At 35.1% G+C, this 18,091-nt stretch overlaps 1 long non-coding RNA gene across 1 annotated transcript; it reads right to left on the bottom strand.

The window, feature by feature from the left end:
- Window positions 1-13,000: 13,000 nt before the first annotated feature.
- LOC113273403 lies at window positions 13,001-14,089 on the bottom strand. The gene is made up of 2 exons (XR_003322380.1): window positions 13,642-14,089; window positions 13,001-13,407 (listed from the first exon to the last, which is right to left on the bottom strand). It is a non-coding gene; the product is annotated as an uncharacterized LOC113273403 (long non-coding RNA).
- Window positions 14,090-18,091: the final 4,002 nt, after the last annotated feature.

Below are 18,091 nucleotides of genomic sequence, written 5' to 3'. Positions count from 1 at the left end.
TATTACATAGAAAACAATGTGAAATTTAGAAAAATATTCATGCAGAAAGCGGACCATTAAAGTGACTGATGGATCTGGTGAATGCTTTGACATTTTGGACTAGTTATAGTTCCCAAGAAATTTGCGTTTGAAAACTCCTAACACATATTACACAATTGAAATTGCAAAGGCTAACCACCCTTGTTAATGCTAGAGAATTTACATCAAAAGGACCTGATGAAGATTGCATGTTCAATAGGATCAATATAGAGCATCTTATACCCAATGGTCTCGCAGAGGCTACCATCAAAGGTTACAAATGGTGTCTAAGGAATAGGTTATGCGTACCAACCTACCTTTTATTTCTTTGGGGATATGCAATATCACGCACATCTTTACTTAATTCGTTTTAGAATCCAATATTAGTCAACCTTTTCTGTGTACCAGTTGGTATCTGAATTTAAGCCTGACATTTGTGTTCTTACGCATTTTTGGTTGCACTATATATGTGCCATTACGAGTCCACATCGTACTATGATGGGTCACGAAATGATTAAGTAATTTTGTTGGATATTTACTCTCAACAATTATCCACATTTTAAAAACTTTGGCAGGAGATCTCTTACTGCTAGATTTGCAGGTTATCACTTTAATGAGATAGTCTTCCCGTCGTTAGGGGGAGATAAGAAAGAAAAAGTATTTTCTAAGGAAACGACATGAACTGTCGTGGTGTGTTCCCACTATGTCTCATATTGATTATTGTACTCCACAAATGTAAATGTGAAGTGACAAAGAATAATCAATTTTCAGAATGGAAACTGATGTCGTTAAAGTGACAAGATCACACATACCAGCTGCAAATATTCCTGCAAGGTTAGAAATTCTCAGTATGGGGTACACCATAGACTAAGGTGTTGCAACTACACTTTGTGGAAGTGTAGTTGAGGTCGTGGCTCCATAAAGGAATATGGAGAGACCACTAGATTCGATCAATGCTCACCTAGAAAGGAAGTAGATGAGTAAGGCACAACCTAATTTGTATCATTAACGAAATCATCTCATTTGATTGTCTCTGACTATGTCCATGAATACTGGAGGATGCTCCGAAGTTTTAAATGATTCCAGAGAACACTGAAATCCTGACGGATTATGAGAGTACACATGAGTCAATGGAAGGATCATGCGTGCACAGTGATGATATAATCCATAAAAAAAATTGCTCCAGAATTAGAGCACAATGAGATCGAACCATGTTTTATTTTGATTAATTTCAAATAATAACATATTTGGCCTACACAATCCAGGTAGAACTTAGTTCTTTGGCAAATATACGGGTATTTGGTGTGGTTGTGCTAACCAACCAAGTGTAAAGCCTATTAGACATACATAATTAATTTGTCATAAAGTATAATGAGAAGAAAGTAGTCTTAAAGTAAAAAGACTCGCCTTGTGGCGCGAGGTTTCTCACAAATCTCTGGAATTTTTCACTTGTAATGAACGTTATAGAGTTCCGCTAATTAGTTAGCTTGGTAATTTCAATAGAACTTGAAATGCAGCATATGTATGCGGTTGTTACGTATTTCTGAAAGAATCAAGAGATAAAAGATATTTACAAAAGTACTTGATAGACTTTCTTTGCCCAAATCAAATGACTCTAAACCACAGAGTACGTTTACAGTTAGATAGAACGCTCACTTATAGGTTCAAGCAATCAGGCGGATATGGTATGCCCGTCTAAGTGACTATTTGATTTGGAGAGGATAGACAAGTAAGTTATTTTTCCTTGCGTATTCATAAGAAAGTTCCTCATTTGGAATCGTAGCTATTCATGTTGATAGTATAGACATGATGTGTACTCTTGATGTAAAAAGAGACCTTAAAAGCTATTTGAAATCCGAATTTAAGATGAAAAATATGGGGAAAGCTTGACCGAATACTGAGCTTGTGGTATATTATTCCACCAGTTTGCATATGTCTAAAGTTCTCAGGAAATTTAACAAAGACATGCATCCTGATAGCACTCCCACGATTAGTCGAGGTTCAAATCTAAGTAAGTGACCATTTCGTCTAAAGGAAGATGAGGAAGATGTATTGGGAGATGAAATTCCCATATCTAAGTACAATATACGCATTATTTTACTTAGTATAATTAATAATATACTCGATTTAATTTTACACCCTCATGGAACTTGTTAGCTAGATATAGCTCGCGCCAACGCAACGTCATTGGAATGGTACAATAAATGTAATCATGTACTTAAAAGTAACCATTGACATGAGTTATTTTTATCCATGCAAATACATAAAAAGGAATGCTAATGAAAGTGTAATCCAAAAGTTGTTGATTATGAAGTAAAAATAATCTCTTCTCCAATGAAAGTAATTATGAGGGAGATACGGTAGACTATTTTCTAGGTCATTACCGATATTCTGTTTCGAAAAGTACATGACTGAAGGAACTATCTGGTACAACTCTGAAAGTAATCATGGAGAGATGTCGACATCAGGGGGAGGATCCAAGGATAAGATGTCGACATATTTTACTTCGAAATTGAAGTGGTGTTGTACGCTTTTTTCCTTCGATCGAGAATAGTTTTTCCCAAAGGGTTTTGTTTCTCGACAAGGTTTTTAGCAAGGCAACACTATAAATATCAAGTATGTTGAACGTTGAAGACATAAACATCGTCGTTGATATTACTGAAAATATCTGAATCAAAGAAATGAAACGCGATAGTCTGTTAACAACGTAACTTCCAGAATCAACAACATGGTCTTATAAACATTCAAGTCACAAAAGTTAAGTGTGATAAACTCCTTTTGACTGCATTAGACTAATGAAAATTGTCTGACATCAGGGGGAGCATATAAAGGTGTGTCGAACTCTTTTCCTTCACCGAGGTTACTTTTTCCCACAGGGTTTTGTTGCTCGGCAAGGTTTTTAATGAGACAACAACAAACAAAGGGAACGTAATTTCCCAGCTAAGGCTATTGTCTTTCCCACGAGGATTTTCTGCCTTAGTAGTTGTGAAGCAACTAGTCAACTTCAACGGAGAAAAGTGATCATCTGCAACAGATCACCTTTATTTGCATCTGTCACGTTGTACTATTTTCCCTTCATCAAGGTTTTATCCCACTGGGTTTTCCTTGTCAAGGTTTTAATGAGGCAACGTATACGTATCCAACTAGATCTAAGTTTAATCAATATTGTACTCTTTTTCTATAGTTCAGGTTTTTTCCCTATGGGTTTTTCCTAATGAAGTTTTAACGAGGCAAATAACTTAGACTCATCGATCTTTAAAGATCTTATTGCATGTGACGAACTATATGTAAAATACGAGACAACATGTGAAGAGATGTACCAAGGCTTTATCCCACTAGGTTTTTACTTTTCAAAGTTTTAGTAAGGCGATTGATTTTGGCACAAGCCATCAAGGAGATGACTTCATTTGAAGAAATACATTCAAAACACTATATGTGAAGCATTATGTATAAAGTTTTGTTATTGAACCGCACAAGGGGGAGTGTTACAGGGTCTACGACTCATGGATTTGCGTTCCATGGGTTATCCATTTATATGTATATAATGTAACCTATGTAATAGAACTACAAACCTCCCTAATAAGATTCTACTTCTTCTTACTCTCATCTCTCCATGTTTCACGTCTAATTCTCCTCAAACAATTGAAATATATTTTCCAAATATTAAGGTATTATGTGTTGTTATAAAAATAAGTCATCATAAAATGTCAAAAATTAGCTAGAATAGTAACTCTTTTGTGAATATACACAAAATGTGATGTATTATGCCTTGTTATATGGTGTACCCGTGCATGCTATGACGTGCTTTCTTAACGTGCTGGGCTGGCATGGGCCACGTGCTTATCCGTGCCGCGTGATGTGCTGTGCTACTGTGCCGATTAGGATAACCCAGCACAACCCACGAAACTAACGTGCTGGGTCGTGCTGGGCTAAATCACGTGCTGGGCTGGGCTAAGATTTTAGGGTGTTGGGCTAGGCTGTGCTCGTGCTGGCACATCCCAATTTACACCTCTACTTCTATCAGGTCATTTAATAGGATTTATCTATTCTCCTTGTTCGAATTTTTGATCTTCTACCGTTTCAAATATACTACTCTTGTTTTTTCGAAACAACAAAATTCATTTCATGAGTGCTAAGCAAGCACAACAGCACAACAAAAACAACAAAAATATAGGGACGATAAGTTCACGCTTACTCTCTCCTCTCACTTCTCTCTCTTTCTCCACCCTTTCTCCAAAGGAAAAAAAAAACCTTTGAGCTGCCATGTTCAGATCTGGTCCAAAATGTTTTTACATCGTTTCTGGTGTCTTTTGACATATTTCTTCACCGTTTTGGGGTGATTTTTCTTCGTCGTTATGGGGCGAGTTCTTCAAATTTTAATGGCTGGTTCGTGGCTTTCTTATCTCGATTCAAAAACATCGACGGTTCATCATTACATCGCTTTCAATCAGCATTTGTGTTTGTGTGGATCGACAAATTCATGGGAAAATTACTCCTTTGTTTTAGGAGCATCTCTTATCGAAGAAGACTACAATCTGATTAAGTGGTCGATCGGAAATCATTTCCGGATATACTATCATCTCTCCCTTATACATAAGAAAGAATTGGATATCTTTGCAGTTTATTGCTCTTTCTCTTCGCGATCTACTTGTAATTGATGTCCTTATTTGTATTAGGGTCTTGATTATCTTTTATTTTGATGCTTTTGTTATATTTGTAAGCGAACATGTAATCACTGTTTTGATTTGAATGAATTGAAATATGTTGATTGTCCCAAAAAAAAAACAGCAAATATACGTATTCTTGTTACATTTAGTTCTTGATGCACTTAATATTCATGTAATTATAATTTATCATTCAACGACTTAATAGAATGTTCTTATATATAAAAAAATATTGTAATAAACATAACAAAACTAGTCATAAAAACCCAAGATGACCAAACTTGTGGTACAAAAATCCCACTCAAATGTTGGGATCCATTAAAACTCCATCATAAACAAAATTGATACAAAAATCCCAAATTTTAAAAAATTGATACAAAAACCCCAAATTTAAATGTTGGTTTCATCATAAAATTTGATGAAACCAAAATAAAATTTGATGAAACAAACATTTAAATTTGCAGTTTTTGTGTTAATTTTGTTTTTATGGGATTTTTGTGTTATTTTTATTTTGATGAATTTTTTGTGGAAGGATGGTGACACCTATGAGGTTATAACTCGCGGACCGTAAAAAAATCTAAAATTATACTAATTAAATATATGTCATAATCAAAGGAAGATTTAGAACAGGCAAATCTTCTTAAAGAAATAAGAGAATACATGTGATGGTGACAAATTAATTAATTACTATAGATCACTCATATCAGGACAAATCACCTATAATTTTACTATTGTTATAAAACATCAAACATATATCAGTCACAGAGATGCAAACATGCTCTATCTATACAAACAAATTTCCAAAATTATTTCTAAAATTAATTAACAAACATACACAGCATGAAGAAGAAAGAAAAAACTAATAATCAAGCAAAACTAATTCATGATTATTAAATTAGTACATTTTTTTGATGGATTAAATTAGTACATACATCACATTAACGATTAGATCAATCGACATAATCTCTAAATCTTGATTAAATCATAATCCTAATTCCTAATATTAAGTTAATTTTCGCCGTAAATTTAATATACCCAATATATATGTCAAAATAAAAAACGGGGAAAAGAAAAAAAAAAATAGATTCAACTTCTCTGATTTGATTTCATCGAGCTTGACGTTAATCCATGTACAAAAAAATCAATCGCTCTGCGGTACAACATCGTGCATGATAACGTGTTTGAAGAGAATTAGAGGTGAAACATGGAGAGATGAGAGGAAGAAGAAGTAGAATCTTATTAGGGAGATCAGTAGTTCTATTACATAGGTTACATTATATACATATAAATGGATAACCCATGGACCGCACATCCATGGGCCGTAGGCCCTGTAACATCAATATCGTTGTTATAATGTCGTTACCTATATTTGACTAGAACATTAATTTACATGGCAATGATCCAATTTTATATTTGATGGGCTATTTCTTTTTATTGAATAAACTTGTTAATTTTACTTGAAATAATTTCAAATGATATGTTGTCTATTTAAATTCTCGTGATAATGTCCGACTTAATATATACGTTAAGTGATTTCAAATTTTTATAGCACGTGTGCCAGCACGGCACATCACATCGTGTTTATTCGTGTGTTGTGCCCGTGGCTGTGTTGTGCCTAGCTTTTGACTAGTAAAGCACAGCACGACACAACACGTTTAAATCGTTGGCACAACACAGCACGCCACATGGCACGTGAAGCACGCGACTTCATGTGCCGGACTGTGCCGGGGCGGGACGTAATTATTATTGTTTTTCAAAAATAAAAAAATAAAAAAAAGATAAAATCAAACCACGAAGCCATGCTAGAACCATTAAATCTTTTCAGTTTTTACATTCATTACGATTACATGTTGTAGCGGTAGTGTTGTTTTCTAGCAACTAATTTTGCTTTGCTAGATATATCTACACACTAGTAGTAGTTTGAAGACTCCAAACCGCCCAACAAATCTATATCTATAAAATGATATATATCCATCGATGTATAAAATCATTTATTTCCTTTTTCCAGATTTCCTTTTCACTTCAGTGACTTCACTCTCATCGATTGCAACAAGTTCGTTTCATTTATTTCCTTTTATCATCTCTCGTCTTAAATTATTAAAGTTATCTTTTTAGAATTTACGTATAAGTTTTATGAAATGACAAATCATTTTCAGTTTTGTTATATGTTAACGTTACGACTTACGATATTGCTTTTTGCTATGAAAAAGCTATACCTTGTCTTGTTAACAATAAAACCAAAAATGAATAATGCATCCAATTTGACCCTCTTAATTAGTCCTACTATTTGATCCCCACAATTGCATCATGTCACTTCTCGATCTCTCTTTTAGAGAAACCAGTGGATGGACGGACGGATAAAAAATTTCTGGTTCTGAACTTCTTCTGATAAGAGTGATTGATGGATGATAAGATTTGGTGTTGTTGTCGTTGAGAAAGACTAATGTCAAAGGACGTGACTAATATACCTAACCTAAAGGTCCCATGCATATTCTACTCCCATGCGCAAGTGTGGTAGGTTTGATGTTGAAGTATGGGAGTCGACATATCTCTACAAAATCCTATGTTACAAAATATCTCATAATGTTAAAGAGTTAGGTTTTGCAGTTTACTGCCCAATGCCCACTGTTCTATGGCAGGAAACTCGGTTGCGATTAGATTTTAAATGTTCTATAAGATTCTTTTCATTTTTCATTTATATGCAAGTGGTAAATAATAGGAGTAGAAACATGGTACATTGTCAATAACCTATATGCTACCAACCCACCACCGCCAATATCAATACTAGCATCTTTCAAATTGAAGATCTATCTAAAGTTCCTCTCAAAGTCCGTGTATTTTCGAAAATATAATTCATTAATATCAAGTGAATTCATTAATATCAAGTGAATTCATTAATATCAAGTGCACGTGTCAACATATCATTGATCTCCATATCCCTTCAAAAAACACCTCCATCAAAAAATTTCTCATATATATATGTAGTTGCTTAATTATTTTATTGTTACAAGTTGACAAACTTCACGCAAAGAATATGTCTTTTGTGTACTAGCTTATATACCATGATTGCATGGAACTTCTCGGCATACAACAACAGTAGAAATGGGATACGGAATACCACCGGCAAGGGCGTTTGGGGAATTATTATTTTCTTAATTGTCTTTTGATCGAGTGGTGTCTCAGATCTGGTGTTTCACACCTGAGTACTACTAATGTAATAACTAATAGGCTTATTATAATTAGCCCCTCTTGTAATTTTCTTAAAAAACATGTAGCCCATCTTATATTACTGAGCTAGGAAGCAAATAACAATGCCAGATACCGCTGGAAGATAAATACGAGTTGGCCCCAAGTGCAAATTATGGTGGTGGGTCTTCAGGCACCGCCGACAATAAATGCAGCCAGAGCTAAAACCAAAGACAGATGACACTCATTGGACTTGTCGTTGACCCAAATTCATTATTCCTCTCTTCATGGACAGTAGTACCATTTGCATTCTGAAGATCGCACGCTTAAGCGTTGCACATTAATTGGCCTTACATATTCCATTTGAGATAGCTTTTGGCATCTTCTCTTTTCGCAGAAATGTCATGTGATTACTTTTTGTTGGTTTTGCTGCTTTATTTGTATGCAATATGCATTATGGAGAAAAGAGGTAATGTATATTGGCTCAACCATAAGTTCATTTAGCTTGTCTGTGCAATTCATGCGCTTCAAGTGTAAAGACTACTCTAGGGAGTAGTACGAACAGTAGCTCTCCCCCGTAAAATGCTGTAGAAGAGTCAGTGGATATGGTTGCTTCAGTTCTCGAAAGAGTAACATTCTCTTTGAGACAACAATAAAGAGTGGGACCAAACAGAACCGTTGGATTCATTTAATTATGGATGGATGGCATTCAACAATAATTGATTCATCATACCGAAAATAAATAGGCTTTGACCCTCTGACACTTTTTGGTACTACTATTACAGTATGTATGTAGTTATTTTAACATTATTACTTTGACTGCCAGTGAGATTTGTCAGAATCCATGGATAACAATTAAAAAAAAAAAAGAAGAAAAGACCAAGTACTTTCTGAGATGAGTTTGTGTGTTTTTCTTTTTGATACCATGCTTCTTGTTTGTTTTGGTTTGCTGAAAAGTCATTGCTAATTGTGTTGTCTACTTCTCTTGCTTCACGGATCACAAGTGATAACGTTACGAACTAGATGGCCCCTCATTTTGTAACAACAAAAATACACTGGTTATTGTCGGGATGACTCATGAAATGTTCCAAGGTAATTGTGAGACTTATCTTTTTCTTCTTATGAAGTTAGATTAAAAACTTTAACACTGCATCATATTTGTTGGAAGTTTGAGTTATTTATCTTATAAATTTGTGATATCAGATTTTCTACAATATACATATGGAAAATGTTGAAGTAGAATTCTTTGTGTGTTATCTAAAAAATCACAGCAGAAGGACCTATTTAGGTATAATACATTCCTAAATACGAAGGGAGAAAGTAGGGAAAGTGCTTTTTACAGCAGTACCCATACTTCTAGTGATACATACATTATGTTGTAGGAGCATATTGTACGGTTATAAGTTATTACTGATTAATCTTTTTCAATAAGAAAGATACTAAAATCACATTTTTATTGATGAAAAAAGTTTATGTTCCCATGCATCTAGATGTGTAAAGTATGTCGTTCCAGCATGAGCATGAGCACGACACAACACAACAGGTTATAATTTGATCACAATTAAGTACAACATGACACCTGAAACAACACGATAATTTAGTATCATATTTGAAAAATAGAGGGTACAAAGTACACTTCGGATTAATTCTGAAACTTGTATGTACAAATTTATCTCAATCAGTAGCAAGGATCAATAGTAAAGATGCGATACGTGATATGAAGACAAGTTTAACATGGACGATCTCAAAAATTAATATCCAAGTAATAACCTAATATGCACCTAAACTGTTACAAAACCGAATTCCAACAAGAACAAATCTTGTAATCTTTTTTTCAAGATATAAATTCTCAGGAATAAATCTTGTAGGTTTATATAGTCTTTTAGGCATAAAATTTTCCTAGATTACTTAAAGAACTACTTGTGATTTTTTTTTTTTGAAGATAAGCAATATAATGTAGAAAAGAAATAACACAAGGCACCGGAAATTTTATCAACGAGGAAAACGACAAAGCACAAAACCTTGGGACTCAGTCCAGAACATGAGCACCCCACTGTGTTAAGCCGCTACAGACACTACCCTACTATCAGACTTCGGACTGGAATGTAGCTGAGAACGAATCGACCCTACGAGTAATTCAACTTCAGTTGTGCTCCTTTACGTCTCTTGGATCTCGCAACACCTTACATAACACGATTCCAATAAATGACATCCTTTACAGGCATAAGCCTAAGTGAAAACTTTTGTGAGTATCCTGCCTCTAACAGAATGCCTGTTTGATTTCCTTCAGAAAGATATTCGGTCAAGGTATATATGAAAATCTATATACTTATGAGGGTTCTTCAAGACAAGAAGATATCAAACAAACTCAATACTAAGATGAACTTCTCTTCAAATCTTTTAGAGATTCCTAATCAATTCCACCTCAGAAGAACAATCTAAACAAATCAAACAAGAAGTGATTTAGATATCTGTCTTGTAGAATTACAAAGTCTGAGATGAAGAGTACTTTGTGATTTCTCTATCTATCTTGGTCATGATCTAAAGTTTGATTATAACGATCGATTAAGAACAATATCCATATAACAAGAACTATCAGGTAAAAGATAGAATGACCAGGCTTCACGAAACTCTTAATGAATTCTTTGAAAATCGTAACCTAATATAGTTTCACCATAGGAAACTTTGGTTTCAAGGAACGATTCTCGCCACAACTAGGATACAAAAGTATCAGGATTAAGATTCTAGTGTGCAACGAGTCCCCTATTTATATTGATGAACAATTCTAAACAAAGCAGGTTCATGAACTAGTTTCCATTTTGACGAATTGATTTGTTGTTAAGCAAGCTAAACTTCTCCATATAGATAATGCATGAAAGCATGTGAAAAGTTTTCTTTAAATTACAAAGAAGATGTGTGCAACCTTAGTGCACCAAGTGGTTTCCCAAAGATGCACGGTTAAATAGTTCTGGAACTGATAAGCATAAGTAGGGTATGTATCACAATACTAAATCAGTTGGAGAAATGTCAAAACAGTTTGTGAACTCAAACTGGTCAGTAACTCAGGAACCTATTGACACAAGTTCGTGAACTGTCAAAATGATTTGTGTACTTGAAAACAATAGGTGTACAAGAAACATCTAAAATCATTTAGTTTGGAACTGTATGAATCAGTTCGTGTACTTTTGAATGAATTAATATTCAATATTATCTCAAATCGTCTAGTTCGGGAATCGAGCAATTCAGTTCTTGTACACGAGTTAATTGGAATTTAAATGTCAAGTCTTTATACTTATAAGTTCAATTTTGTGAGTTGGTAAAACAATTTTGTGAACTTTAAGAACTAGCTTGACAACTCCTTATAGCTTGAATTTTTCTTTACAATGTTCCTTATTATACTAAAGTCTTAAAACTTGTCTTAGGACGTAGATAAAATGGTAGATAATATGAGCAAATAGGTCTTCATATTCCTATGTCGATGAAATTTCCGTTATGTCGTCTTTAGTCTTGAATCTTCAATCCCGATTGGAAAATTATGATACTCAACTACCATGTCATATTCCTAATCGGTGACTAACTGTAGCAGATTACAAATCAAGAGTGTAGTTTTGATAAACTAAAATTAACAACAAGCTTGACATACCAAATCTTGTGAGTTTGTCCAAGCGATACTCTAACACAATTGTCGGCCCTAATTGACACACTAACACGACATGTGACACAGATATCAAGGTACAATATGCGGCACGAATAAGCACAACTCGCAACACGAGGTAAAACACGACATAATACATTATTTCGCATGTATGTTTCACAAATAGTATTTATCCTAGCAAACTATGGACCATTTCATTTTTAATTTGTTGTGTTAAGAAATTTGTATGGCCGTACAAAGTACATTATAATTAGAAGTGTTTTCTCACCTCTAAAGTTGTGTAATTTGCATTACCTTCCTTAAAGATGGCTAATCAACAAAATCTCCCGTTCTTAGGTTGTTCGTTGAGTGACTCATGATCAATTTGCATTGCCTTCCCTCTGTCAATATATAATTTCTATTACCTCCGACCTTAAGGCGTTAATATTGATTTCAATCATGTAGCTAGTTGTTGGACACGAAATCATTAAAATAAGTTGAATGTTGATGTTGTTCACGTTGATGCTGATAATGTTGTTGTTGATGATAGAAGGGTAAGCTTGTTGGTAGTTAAATTATATGGAGATCATCGTCTGGGGTTACGGTGATGGAAGACGAACCTTAAAGAGACTACTATTATTAGGTTGCAATAGAGCTGAACCCCCCGTTTGCTTGGGATGAGGTAGAAGTGTTTGTTCATCGTCGATTGACGGGGGTGGTGATAGCATTATTGACGGGTGGTGGTGATAGCATTAGTATGGTAGAGGTTACCATAGAATTTTGGTGTAACTAAATGTATGGTTAGGGAATTATAGAGTTGTTCAAGTATCAGTGGTGGCACTGGCACTGCTGCTTCCCCCATCAAGTTCATGTGAATTTTCCAGTTCCATTGGTGCATGTGGTGGCGCTGGACTTTATTGTTCGGTGTGGAATGATTAACCATGTTGTGTTGTTTTTTCTCTCGTGGCATGATTCCTTCCGATGAGGACGGGGTGACTACTCCGACTCTTTTGTATACTCGGCAAAGTGAAACTCCGCTTAAAATCAAAACAATTGCGTATGTGATGTTCTGAATGAATGAAAGATTGAAAGATAAATAGATGGGAGTGATCAAATGATATATATAAGTTAGTTGTCCTTAAAAAGATTTTTGCTCAAGCAGAGCAATTCAATATTTGAAGTATTATTACATGATAGACGCCATTGCTTATTCATGTACGTACCTCATTCATCGATCATGCTCTATATACATGTGACCATGTCCATAATCTTCTAGATAGAGCAATAAGGACTTCATATTGAAACCTTAATCTCTAACTAGCTAGGTAATATACAAATAGACGAAGCTTGAAGAAAGAAGAAATCAAACTTATCCCTGCATATTTCACCCCCTAATTCATGTTCATTTGTAGCAAGCCAAGTTCACTTTGAGAAATTGAAATACTAAGAAGCTCTAGTACTAGTACTCATCAACTCATCAAATTGTTTAAAAAACGATGATAAGACAATTGGGCATATTAATTTATATGGTTTATGTACAACTTCGTCTTCACGTGAGTAATCAAATTGTTTAAAAAAATGATGATAAGACAATTGGGCATATTAATATATATGGTTTATATACAACTTCACGTGAGTATGTACATGCTAGAAGTATACCTTATTTTGGTATCGATCAGTCTTGTCTTGTGGTAATCGATACTCGTTCATGATCCAACTTGTTCTGATACCTCTAGGTGCCTTACCAATTAACCAATTGACCTACCACTTTCATTTCTAATCATTCGATCGTCACCAGTAACCTTCCAGTATCCAGAAGGGGTTACGCGGTTCGGTCTATCACCATTCCTATACTCTCGATCTCTAGGCACAGAGAAAAAACATTCCTTTTCTCCGATTGCTGCTCTGCAAAGAGACAAACAAGACAATTGAAGATATCGTCAAATCGTAAAAACAGGAAGATAAAATAAGTACTATATAATTAACTTTACCGAACTATATATAATTGTTTTTGGTACTAACTGAAAGCAATCCCATGATTCCCATATATCCGAAAATTGTAGACTCATACATGCATGATCTGAACAATAAAAGAAACATACGATTCTCTAGGTTTCTCTGTATTTGTTGGTTATATACCTGGAAATTCCCAAGGGTCATGCTGATACAGATCGAGAAAGGTTGTTAGTTCAATATATTAAATCGCTTCCCTTCAACTTTACGATGAAGATACAATTCGATAAGTTCTTCCTCTGTAGGGTGAAACCTAAAACCGGGCATAACCATGTCATGATCGTCTTCATCTTTATCATCGTTGTTGCGGTTTCCATATACTAGCTAAGAGATCCTTGCCTTCGACCGGCTGTTGCTGGTTGGTCTTGTAGTTGCAATACCAGAACAACTTTTCATCAATAATTAACAACACCTATAGTAAGTCGTGTACGGCATATATATATATATATCTTGGTCTTCCTATATCAGATAAATGAAATGGAGTACATGCATAAAAGCGAGTATATGTACACATTTCTGTATACTAAAAAAAAAAAGCAAACAATTGAACCTTTTTGTCTGTAAATTTCTGTCTTCTATATACCAGAAAGAAGAAAAATTAGGGAAAGAAAAGAGAAGAAGAAGTAGAAGAGAGAAGAAGAGATATGGTGTTCAAGCGTTAGACAAAGATCAACATAGCTTTCAGACCCTACAGATGGGAGGTGATGAAGAAAGGGGCTGCATTAAAGAGGTAGAAAAAAGACAGTTCAAAGGGAAGGACAGGTTGATTGTAGCCCGTTAGCGGTGGTCTTGGTCACACACATGATACAACCCCTTGTAACCCCACACTCACTTCTCTGTTCTATCTAAGATTTCATGTCTTTATTTATTTTACATTGAAGGTAGGATCCATGGACACTCTTAGATGGACAAGGTCATACAAGATTTATGTCATTTTCTCCGGAAAACTCAAACGACAATGAATTTAAGTGTAATATTTTGATGATACGTTCCTTTTATAAGACTTTATATTCCAAGAAAAAAAATGAACACAACTCGAGATGTATAAAGACCATCTACCCCTTTGAATATCAGCCTGTTCAAAATTAACGGTTGAAATTAAGATCGGTAGATGGTGAGGTTTGCTATCTCGAATTGCGTTCATTTTTTTTTGTAGGAATGTAGAGTCTTATAAGAGAAACATATCATCAAAATATTACACTTAAATTCATTGTCGTTTGGATTTTGCAGAGAAAAAAACGCAAATCTTGTCTGACCTTGTCCATCTAAGAGTGTCCATGGATCCTCTTCATATTGAATGTTATAAACTATAATTATTGTTTTGTGATTGTGGTCACTCTTACATCACCCACACTTTTAAGCCCCGTGGGTATAGAGCAGTAGATAGTAGTAGGTACCTCTAGTCATTATCCACTAAAATTAAGGCTCAAAGGAGTTCCTCCACTCATGGCTAAAGATTGCATGTTATGGTGCCTTGAGGCTTCCGGTCCCGAGTTTACTCATTGGTCCAGTGCGAAATGAAAGAGAAATATTAGTGTTTTGGCGGTCAGGGGTTGCGGATGGAACAAAGAACTTAAGTAAGAAGAATTTGAGTATCTTATTTCTTGTTTAATGCGCGGACGATGAAAAGAAACAAATTTACCAAAACTGGTGTTCGGTAATCTTAGTCAATTAGATTTTCTGACTTAATTTTTTTCATAATGAATACATGTTAGTCGAGTAGATTGCATGGCTTTGTTGGTTTTAGTCTTGCTTTGCTAGCCTTGAGTTTGGCTTGCCTTCGTTAGCATTGTGTTTATTGTTTCGCTCCTGCATAGCCTCAGGGCCAGCCATGGGTTCCTTTATCACTTATGGATACAAGGCAAGCGTAACATCTACTAAGCCAAGCTTGCACAACCTAAATAACATCTATATATTATCAGTTATGCTACATATAACGGACGGCTTCTTACATTTTTCCAATAGTAATCTTTTTGGGATTGTCTTGAATCTAAATGAATGTCATTAACCGTTTGACCTGAGCATTATGATGTCAAGATAATAATGATCACCGGTTTCTTTGTCTTTATAGAATAACTGTTATACTTCATCATGCAATATCTCGGGTTACGCTTGTGTTAGAATTCAACAATTAGTTGTAATTCTATATATAAGATTAGTCATGGTCTACGGCATTATCTATCGGACCTCAGTCATGTGGTCGGCATCAGCTGGTGGTTCCGAATCTACTCTATTTCATCTCTCTTCTGTGCAAGAGGGTCCTAAATTTCGGGTTGCTACAGTAAAATTTTGTCCCGTATGACTTTAGGTCCTAAGACCGTTGATTAGTCTATGCGTATCTTGTTTCTCTCAATCTCTCTTTTTTAGAACAACCGATGGATGGACGAATGTATAAAACATATCTGGTTCTGAAATCTGAACTTCTTCTGATAAGAGTGCGCTTGATGGATGATAAGATTAGGTGTTATTGTCGTCCAGAAGACAAGACAAAGGACCTGACTAGTGTACCATGCGCAAGTGTGGTGGGTTTGATGTTTAAGTATGACAGTCGACATATCTCTTCAAAATCGTATATTACAAAATATCTCATAATGTTGGAAAAGGTAGGTTTTTCAGTTTAGTGCCTACTGCCGTCCTATGGCACGAAACTCGTCTGTGATTAGAGTTTGCATGTTTCTCTAGGATGTTTTATCCTTCTGGAAGATGGAATTAAAAGAGAAGCGCTAAAGTCAGTCAGCTTAATTAAAAGGACTACTCTCTAAACAGATTTACCCGATCAAAATCAAAATCATCCAGCTTGATGTTTTTAAACAAATAAACATTTTTGAGACCAACTAACAACACGGTTTCTCTAAGATTCTTTTCATATTTTTTTTTGTCTGTAAATGTCTGTAACTATTAGGTGTAAAACATGGTCCATCTGGAATGTATCAACCCACCGCCAATATCATCAATATATCATCACTACTACAACTAGCTTCTTTGAAATTGGAGATCTATCAGCTTGTCTCTCAAGCCTAGAGTACGTAGTTGCTTGATCATTTTACTGTCAAATGTTGACAAACTTAAAACTGACTAAATTCTTTTGTTCTAGTTTCTGCACCATGATGGCATGACGCAACATCACAAACCATAGCAGCTCCAATCTCTGGCGGTAGGAGACTAGGTGTAGTTGCAGGAAAACCTACAACCACACCCCAATGTATCTAAAACAATCACTCAAGTAATCATAATGAATTCTTTATTAATTTTCAAGGATTATAATTGGATATATTGGATAATAATGACTTTACAATGATTTTACTTGCTTTTCAAATAAACTTTCTCTCTCCTAGTTTCTTGTCTAACACACACTAAAAGATCTCCCTCCTACGTGATGACCTCTTTCCTTTATATAGTGATTCCTCATAGTGGATGGCAGCTAAGAGATCCACTATTTTCGGAATCATTGTGCGATACATTCGCTCATTTACACTCACTCATTCTCGCATAGCTTATACTTCGCATAGAACATCACACTTTACTCGTGACTTTGCTGACATCATCCAATACGCCACCTCACCTTTGCCACGTGCGATAGTCCTAGCTTATATCAGATAATCCTCATTTCGCATGATTATTGACACGTGCGATATTCCACTCCTACATTTTGCCTCTTCTTATTTCGCTTACATTGTGAAGTGAGCGATGTGAGAAATTTCCATCCTATAATATCGCATGTATATATCTTTTCGTATTCTACCTTGCCGACATTCCTCCGGAGTTCCAGTTTATTTATTCACACTTGTCGATCCTTCTCCTTTTTACCGGCTCAAACCGTTTATAACCGGTCGTCTCTTCCACCTATTTATTGACTTCTTTTAAGAAGAATAAACTTTTCTTTTCTTATTCACTAAAATTTCTCTTTTTTCCGTTGTTTGCTTCATTCCTGCTGCTACTGTTCTTCTGCTTCTACTGTTGTTGTTGTTCTACTTCTACTGATGTTGTTCTTCTGCTACTGTTGCCATGGATAAAAATGCAAAGTTTGTTTTCCTCTTTCAAGATTTATCCTTTTATTCTTCTGATAATCATGATTCTTGATTGTAACTGTGATCTTTTTAATTAACCTAATTCCCATATTATTCCAGGAAAAATTCTTCTTTAAGCGTCCTGAGGATAACCGTTCCAAACCCTAATTCTTCTTCAGATGATACAAATAAAGAATCTCATAAGCAAAAAAACTTCGCACAACAAAGAAGTAAGAAATATCCAATTTTAACTAAACAATATTGTTGCCTCTATTTCTTATCTACTTTGTTTTCACAGGTTTCTGATTGTGAGATGGGTGCGGTCAAGAAACCAAAGGCTAAGAAAGCTCGCAAGCCCACAGTTTTGAAGTCAAATCTTTCTATTCTTGACTTTTATGTCGCAGACGTCACCCCTTTAGCAATAATTCGAACTTCTGATACTAATGCCTCTATCACCCCAATTCAAACTTTCGATGCAAATATTTCTGTCACCATTGAAGAAATTTTTCCTGGTGAAAAGGAAACTGTTGTTGATCAAGGGATAAAAGATACCCCTATTACTGCCTCTG

This window comes from Papaver somniferum, chromosome 4, assembly GCF_003573695.1.
Source record: "Papaver somniferum cultivar HN1 chromosome 4, ASM357369v1, whole genome shotgun sequence".
Classification (NCBI taxonomy): domain Eukaryota; kingdom Viridiplantae; phylum Streptophyta; class Magnoliopsida; order Ranunculales; family Papaveraceae; genus Papaver; species Papaver somniferum.
Note: the sequence above shows the minus strand (reverse complement) of the source record. Positions and strands in the feature narration are given on the sequence as shown.